The sequence below is a fragment of the Lissotriton vulgaris genome, unplaced genomic scaffold (genome assembly GCF_964263255.1).
Source record: "Lissotriton vulgaris unplaced genomic scaffold, aLisVul1.2 SCAFFOLD_1470, whole genome shotgun sequence".
NCBI classification, from domain to species: Eukaryota; Metazoa; Chordata; class Amphibia; order Caudata; family Salamandridae; genus Lissotriton; species Lissotriton vulgaris.
The window spans coordinates 359,440-368,014 of record NW_028255787.1 but is presented as its reverse complement, the minus strand read 5'-3'; positions in this window follow the sequence as shown (position 1 = coordinate 368,014).

The window sequence follows — 8,575 nt, the reverse complement described above, 5'->3', positions numbered from 1 at the left end:
TCCTGCTTAAGTGTCTGTGAGGTATGGGGGGGCGGGGCACTGGGAGGGGGCGCGGCTCACGCGGGAAGAGGAAACAGCTGATGTTGGTGACGCTGTACCTCGCAGTCCCGGGGCCGCGCCTCTCACCTCCTCTGCGGCCTTGCGTCTCCTCCCTCTGGGTCTGAATGCAGTGAGTGGATGAAGGCTACTCCTGTAGCGAGAATCAGATCAAAAGGTCCCAAAACGCTTGAAACAACCTCTGCGGCGAGCGGCACCCGAGAAGCGGGGGCCGCGAGAGGTTAAATACGCCTTGTTGGGGGCGGGGCACTGGGAGGGGGCGCGGCTCACGCGGGAAGAGGAAACAGCTGATGTTGGTGACGCTGTACCTCGCATTCCCGGGGCCGCGCCTCTCACCTCCTCTGCGGCCTCGCGTCTCCTCCCTCTGGGTCTGAATGCAGTGAGTGGATGAAGGCTACTCCTGTAGCGAGAATCAGATCAAAAGGTCCCAAAACGCTTGAAACAACCTCTGCGGCGAGCGGCTCCCGCGAAGCGGGGGCCGCGAGAGGTTAAATACGCCTTGTTGGGGGCGGGGCACTGGGAGGGGGCGCGGCTCACGCGGGAAGAGGAAACAGCTGATGTTGGTGACGCTGTACCTCGCAGTCCCGGGGCCGCGCCTCTCACCTCCTCTGCGGCCTCGCGTCCTCCCTCTGGGTCTGAATGCAGCGAGTGGATGAAGGCTACTCCTGTAGCGAGAATCAGATCAAAAGGTCCCAAAACGCTTGAAACAACCTCTGCGGCGAGCGGCCCCCGCGAAGCGGGGGCTGCGAGAGGTTAAATACGCCTTGTTGGGGGCGGGGCACTGGGAGGGGGCGCGGCTCACGCGGCAAGAGGAAACAGCTGATGTTGGTGACGTTGTACCTCGCAGTCCCGGGGCCGCGCCTCTCACCTCCTCTGCGGCCTCGCGTCTCCTCCCTCTGGGTCTGAATGCAGTGAGTGGATGAAGGCTACTCCTGTAGCGAGAATCAGATCAAAAGGTACCAAAACGCTTGAAACAACCTCTGCGGCGAGCGGCACCAATCAATCAATCAATCAATCAGGAGTATAAAAGCGCACTGGGAGGGTGCAGCTCCAGTTCAGCCAGAGAGCCAGGTCTTCATCCTCTTCCTGAAGGTGTGCAGAGTAGGGGAGCGTATGTTGTTGATCTGGAGTTCGTTCCAGGCTTTGGCCATGATGTAGGATAAGGCTCTTCCACCTGCTCTGGTTCTGCGGATGCACAGGGTTTCTGCCAGGGCAAGGTCAGCAGAGCGGAGGTTCCTTTTGGGTACATGTAAGGAGACTTTTTCAGTGAGGTATTAGGGTCCGATGTAGTGGAGAGATTTGTAGGCGTGGGTGAGTAGCTTGAAGGTTACTCTATTCTCGACCGGGAGCCAGTGGAGGTCTCACAAGTGTTGGGTGATGTGCTCATGTCATGGGATGCAGAGGACGAGTCCGGCTGCGGTGTTCTGGATGGTCTGGAGTTTGTGTAGCAGGTATTTGTTGACTTCAGTGTGGAGGGCATTTCCATAGTCCAGTCTGCTAGTTATGAGTGCTTGGGTGACGGTCTTTCTGGCTTCTGGGGGGAACCACTTGAAGGATGCGGAGGGTGTTGAAGCAGTGGAGGCGACGGAGTTGATCTGTGGGGTCATGGTGAGGGAGGAGTCAAGTATGATGCTGAGGTTCTGGGCGTGGTCTGTGGGGGTGGATGGGGTGCTGAGGGCGGAGGGCCACCAGGAGTTGTCCCATGCAGAGGAGGAGGGACCTAGGACTAGGACTTTTGTCTTTTTTGAGGTGAGTTTCAAACAGCTGATACTTATCCACAGTGGGTGCGGTGGCAGTCGAGGACCGCCGCACCAGTTGTCCGACCACCGTATTACGAGTACAATGGTTGGACCTCCATTGGACCGCCACAACTGCCAGGGGTACACGATCCCTAGCATTAGCGCGGCGCTCTTTAGTCTGCAATATGCTTGGTGGCGCTGCAGCAGCACCGCCAAGCATATAACGAGTTTTCTCACAGCCAGCGGTCTCATGGCGGTTCTCATGCCATGAAACTGCAGGCAGTGAGGAAACAAAGGGGACTCTTGCCCATCTGCATTAGGGTGCCTGCATGGAGCACATGTTGTGCTCCACTGTGTGCATTTACCACTGTTCCTGAACACCGTAGACTGCACAGCCCATGCCATGCAGGAATGTCCATTGGCGGTCCAGCAGCGGTGCAGTTCTAAGCCTCACATATGAGCCTTTCTACTGCACCCATGTGGGACCACCACGCCACCCGCCCATCAGACCATGAAATGACTCGCAATCTGGAGGGCGGGCAGGGTGAGATGTGGTAGTGTGGGAGCTGGGCGGTGACATGGCAGCCTGCTCCCACACCGCCAAACTCATAATTAGGCCCTACGTCCGAACGTAGAAATGTTCACTGCAGTTTCATACCAAGGCTCCCCAACAACACCGCTCCCTCCCTGGACACCACCTACTGACTTGTCCCGCTGAAATTTTACTTCTCAGAAAATGTTTCTCAAAATTTCTTCTAAGTCGGAAGGTAAGTGCTGACCAGGCCAATCCACTTCTTTTATCCGAACTGTGCTCCATCGCTGTCAACCATAATTTCGACTTTAACCCACTCTTGCTTTACTTGATGTCCATGGTTGGCGCTTTCATTTTTTAGGCACGAGTTTTTACTAAAGGTTTTGAAAATTCATAACTCTAGTTCTACTGATTGGATTTTTATCGCTTGGTGTCAAATAATGTTTTAAAATGCTCTCTTATTAATTCTTCTAAATTAGTGATGGATTGTTCTTGTGTTGTGTTTTCACTTTATTGCTGTTTGGGTGCTGCATAAATACTTTACACTTTGCCCATTACACCTAAGTTAAGCCTGACTTTTTTTGTGCCAAGTAAGCATGAGCGGATTTTGCGGATTGGCAATCCGCGAATTTTGCGGATTTGCGGATTCGCAATCCGCAAAATCCGCGAATTCCCGCGAATTTGCAGATTTTTTTTTTTTGTGTTCGCCCGTGTTTCTGCCAGTTCGCGAGGGTTTTTACAATTTCGCAATTTGCGAACTTACCTGTCGGGTCGCAAGTTTTGCGAACTTGTTGTTTCTACGTGTCCAGCCTGTTTGGGACACTCTTCTTCATCACTGCCACTCTCTGTCACCGCTGCCACTCTCTGACTACTCATGCCACCCTCTGGCCCACCCATGCCACCCTCTGTTTCATCACCACACCCTCTGGTTGTCCAGTGTACATTATTTTCGGCAAAGCAAAGCACACCTTCCCTGCCTCAAGTGACCTGAATTAATTTGGGGCTGATTAATGTGTCACAGAATATTTTTTTAGCTGGCACCTGCTTCCTTAGTGCCCCCTGATTAGTGATCTTTTGCACTTGCTAAGTGCTTTCATTGTTGCAAAATTAGTTACAACACCTGCCCTGCCCCAACTGACAATAATGAATTAGGGGCTGATTAATGGATTTTAACTTCCAGCCTGGCTCCTGCTTGTCTCCCTTAGCTGTAATTCAGGACCTTTGTGGCATATGTGTAACTATTCTGAGGTTCAGAGCAGGGTCACATAATAGTTTCAACTGGCAACTGAACTCTGGAGGGGCCCCTCAGGAAGCACTACAGGAAATGGCTACTAATGATGTGCCTGAACTTTTGAACCTGGTAAGTAGTTACTTTCAGTTTTGCTAAGATCGTATTTCTGCAATTTTGCACTTATTCGCGGGGCGCGAACTCACGCGAACAGTGCGAGCAGTGCGAGCAAAATCCGCTGCTCGCAAATTTGCGGATTTTGCGGGAAATTCGCAAATCTCGCGGATTGCGGATTTCCCGAAAATCCGCAAAATCCGCGAGCGTAACGGATTTTCCGCCCATGCTTAGTGCCAAGCTACCATGGGTTAAGCGCAAAATAATTAAGTGACTTTTTGTGGTTCATCCTGCAAGGGATTGTGGCTGTTGCTTGACCAGGGCTCGCACCCAAGTGAAAAAACAACCTACTGCCAGAATTTTCATATTGTCAAACAATGTTTTATTATATTCTTTTGTCAAATAGAATTAATTGCGAAGACAATTCGTACAAATACTCACAAAAGTATGAATTTGCTACAAATAAAAATTCATCTTCATTCTAATATAAGGAGATTTATTTTGATTTTATTTCCGATTGCCTTAGATGTATAATTGTGAAATTACATCATCAAGATCATCAAAAATAAGGATTAAGTATTTTTACGTATGATGCCAATAATCTATGTATTTTATTTGTATACTTTATAGAATGCGCAGGAAAATTAGTAACAAAATTAGTGGTCCACCTGTAACTTGATATATAGCTTTTCATTAGCAATGTAATATTATATCTTATATTTACAGGTAATAATTAATTATTTGGAAGCACATGTCTAATGAGCTACTAAAAAATAAAATAAAAATATGAATCTTTGGACATTTCTATTAACCTGGACATGCTTTGTGACACATTTGCCTTCTTTAACAAGACTTTGCTTTCTGCACCTTTGCTCTAAACAGCTGTGATGTATGTTAGCATATTTCTCCACCTCTTCAGTTAACTCAGAATATTATGAAATATTTAGAAGATATGTTGAAGACAATTCTTTTCGGATTAAAAAATGAGGTCATTATTTTCAAATAGTATGAATAATTTCCGCATAAACATCTATACTTGTCTTAGATCAAAGTGTTTGTGAGCATCTGAATGTTTTCTTTTATTATTATATTATTATGACATACATTGAATGCTTTAAAAAAAATAATGATAATATGTCATATAAGAAATAACTATGGGCCTGATTACGATGGCGGTGGGACTACAGTCCGCCCGCAATCGTCTTGAAATGGGTAGTGGCCGGCTATGAGGCAGCCTACCCACATACTGTATTATGATGCGACGGCCACCACTGCAGTCACATTCCCTATAGTTTGTATTGCGGCTGGGATGCGGTTAGCTGCCTCCACTGCAATACAAAAAAAAGGGTGTTGACATATCTTTGCACTATGTGACAGGCAGCATGCAGTGCCAGCCACATGGTACAGGGATACGTAGGGGGTGCCCTAGGGCCCATGTCCGAGGCCCGGGGGATAGGGTGGCCCAGCTTTGGGCCCCCAAATCTGTTTCACAGCAGGTTGACCGTCACAGATCATCCGGCGGAGAGGGATATTGTAATCCCTACGGCGGTGCCTAACAGGTACCGCCACCATTCAGAGACTACAGGGAGGTCAGACAGGAGGCCGGATAACATCTTTCTGACTGCCACACGTCCACCTGCCATTGTAATCTGGTGGGCGGACATCCCTATTACGATGGCGGAGCGACCGCCACCGATAGCCTGTCAGTGGAGGTCCCTTCACCAGAAAAGGTTTATAAAGTATATTGTATTAAGAAATGCACAAAAATATCTGCATGTTGCTGCAAACGCACAAGGTAAAAAGGAATCTATGTGAAATTTGTTGAGATATATTGATTATTTAAAACTGCTGATGCAGGTTAACAATTATGAGAGTTGTACCGTTTATACAATATTTCAATTTAATACTGTAAATAAAAGCTTGCTGTTCATTTTTAATTAATAAAAGAAAAATTATATTTTGATTTTACATTTCAATACATCAAAAACAACAAAATATTGTTAAGTGAAAAAATATATACATGGGTTTACAATATTATTTTGGGAAATAATGATTGTAAGCAACCTCTTTGTTAATTTACGCACAAAGTATAAATATATAAACCATCATCCTTATCATCACTAGCACTTATTGCTTTTGGTAGACCGTTAACTTATTGCCTCACCATGGAGAAGTAACGTACATAAATACAGATTAATTTTACATCATTGTAAGTACTATTATTGACGTATAAAGAAAATTATTTTAATATAATATTATCAAATTATATTTCTGACCAAATGCTATACTCATACCTTTGTTCAATTTCTGAACAACTATTTATTTCAATATACTGTAGTTGTGTTTAATGCAATATCACATTTTGAGCTGTCCCTACTTAATTATTGGATTCATGCAGTTTGTTGTTTGTTTGTTTTATAAATGTCAAAAGTTTGATTGGGACCTTCGAATCATAAGTTATATGCTTACATAAGGACTCCCACGCTGGGTTTCGTATCAATTCTTTTACATGTTCAGTGCACATTGTACCATGTCCAAGAATATGAATATCACATCCAAAATCAATTGAAATCAATGAATGTGCATGCAACTAGACCTTGATGGGTTGTATGACGTTAAAACGCATTCCGTTTCAACCCATGCCTTTACCACGCATGAGTGGTAAAGGCATGCGTGCATGTGAATGCCATTACCACGCATAACCTTTACCATGAAAATTACTTTACCACGCATACCTTTACTACAATATTCGTTGTCAATTCATGCATGGTAAGGGCATACTCATGGTAAAGGTTATCTCTGTCCCCTTGCCCATTTCCTATACTTGCTTCCTTGCCCACTCCCCTCTCTAGCTCTCAATTTTTTTTAACTACCCCTCCCCTGTAGCCCTGCGCGATCCCCCGACCCCCAGTCCCCAATCCTTCTTAGAATTACCCCTGCCCGGATCCCTTAAAATGTTTTCCTTCGTAATTCCCCCACCCCCAAACCCTTCCAACAAATACCCCTTCCCTGCCCTTAGCCCTAAAATCGGACCCCTGCGTAACACAACCCCCTCAGTCCTTTTATATATATATATATATATTTTTTTTTTTACCTAAAATTCCCCTTACCTCTCCACGCCGTCTCCTCTCCAAGATCTTCTGAGGTTTTGGGCACGTTGTAAAGAGGAAGGCGAAGTGTCTTTCCGTTTCCTCTAACAACGCCAATAGCAGAATCCGACCACTGCCATCTGATTCACTGCATTTTCCACAGCAACTTATCTCGTCTTTTCCAGGTGTGTTTATTTTGTGGGGGGAGACCACCCAAGTCCCCTTTTTGAAATGCATGCTGTTTTTTAGGGGGGAGACCTCCCAAGCCCCTTTTTTTAATTGTACCTTTAACTCACATGCCTTTACAACATATCTCGTAGTAAAGGAAAGAGTGGTTAAGGCTATGCGTGGTAACCACGCATGCGTGGTAATGCATGCACGGTTAAAGGGTATTCGTGGAAACGGTCATGTTGTAGGGGCTGTTTCCCCCTTCATGTAGCTTTATTTCCAGTGTCTGTTCAAGGTTAAAAGGATCCACACATGACTCAATAGTTAGCCATCAGATTACAAGGCAAACCTGCCTATGAAAAAGCAACATATTGAGTATTTATATTTTATTTCTTATTAATTTTTATTTTAACATACATGAATGTTAACGAAAATAAATAAAAAATATAAAAAAGCATTATATAAAAATATAAAAATGTAAAAAGAGTTAATTTTCAAAAGAACATCATGAGACATATGACCATGATGTATGACATATGACATTACAGGTGTAACTGTATCGTTTGACATAAAACACAATTCAAATATTTGTGTTTTTATAACAAAATACCATATGTAAATTGTGCATAAATCATTTTTCAGAAATAAATGATTGAATTTACCTTCTGCCAAAAATATGTTGTATCAAATCACATCTGACTCTAATGCTGTCTTCATATTCATTTTCATCATGCTGATGTTCACCCTATGGCGGTGGCTGGTAATCATCAATAGGATGAGTGATATGTTTTTTTGTAGGGAATTATTGTGTAGCAAACAGCGGAGCACCACACTTATTTAGACCTTTCCAGAATAGAAAAATATTTTTTAAATGTCAATATATTTAACAATTTCATTTACTCCATTTTAATAGTTAATGTAAACATGTATTGCCTAACTTAAGGAGTGATTTAGAGTTTGGTAGATGGGTTGCTCCGCCACAAATATGAGAGATATCATGTCCACCTTAATACAATTGCCATAACATATAAGGCATACAGAGTATACTTCAATTTTTGATCCATCAGCTAAACATTAAATCAGGCTTTTAGGCCTTAAAGGATAGGATGATTTGGGAATAAAATAAAGGGCATATATCCAGTCCACTGTATTATAAGTGACAAAGGCTATAATGCATTTGTTGTTTATGGCTTCCATTGAAGGCTACCAGTGCTTGAATAACTGGATTGGAATCCAATTATTTACTGTTGTGATGCCACACAGGGAAATTGCTCTCTTCTATTTTGTTTCGTCTGCAAGCCTGGGTCTCCAGAGGCTTGGGGGTAACTGTAGGTTTTCCATGCACCTCTGGGAAACAGAAAGACACAGGCGGTGTTGTCCCTATACCAACCACCTTTTTCCCTGTTAGTGTGGATCTTTGAGGGGGAAAGAAGCTACGCTGACAAGTGGCTCCCACAGAGTCACTGTCAGCAAGGATTAGGCTTTCAATGTTAAAGCAAAGAGTGCGGCTCTGGGATGGGATGTGGAGGAGTGCGCAGAAGGTAGGAGATTGGATGGCAGGATACCAGGTTATTTTATTTTAGTTTGGGTGTGGGGAAAATTTGGCAGAGGGTGGTGGAGGTCAGTAGCAGGAGTCCAAGTAGTTGTT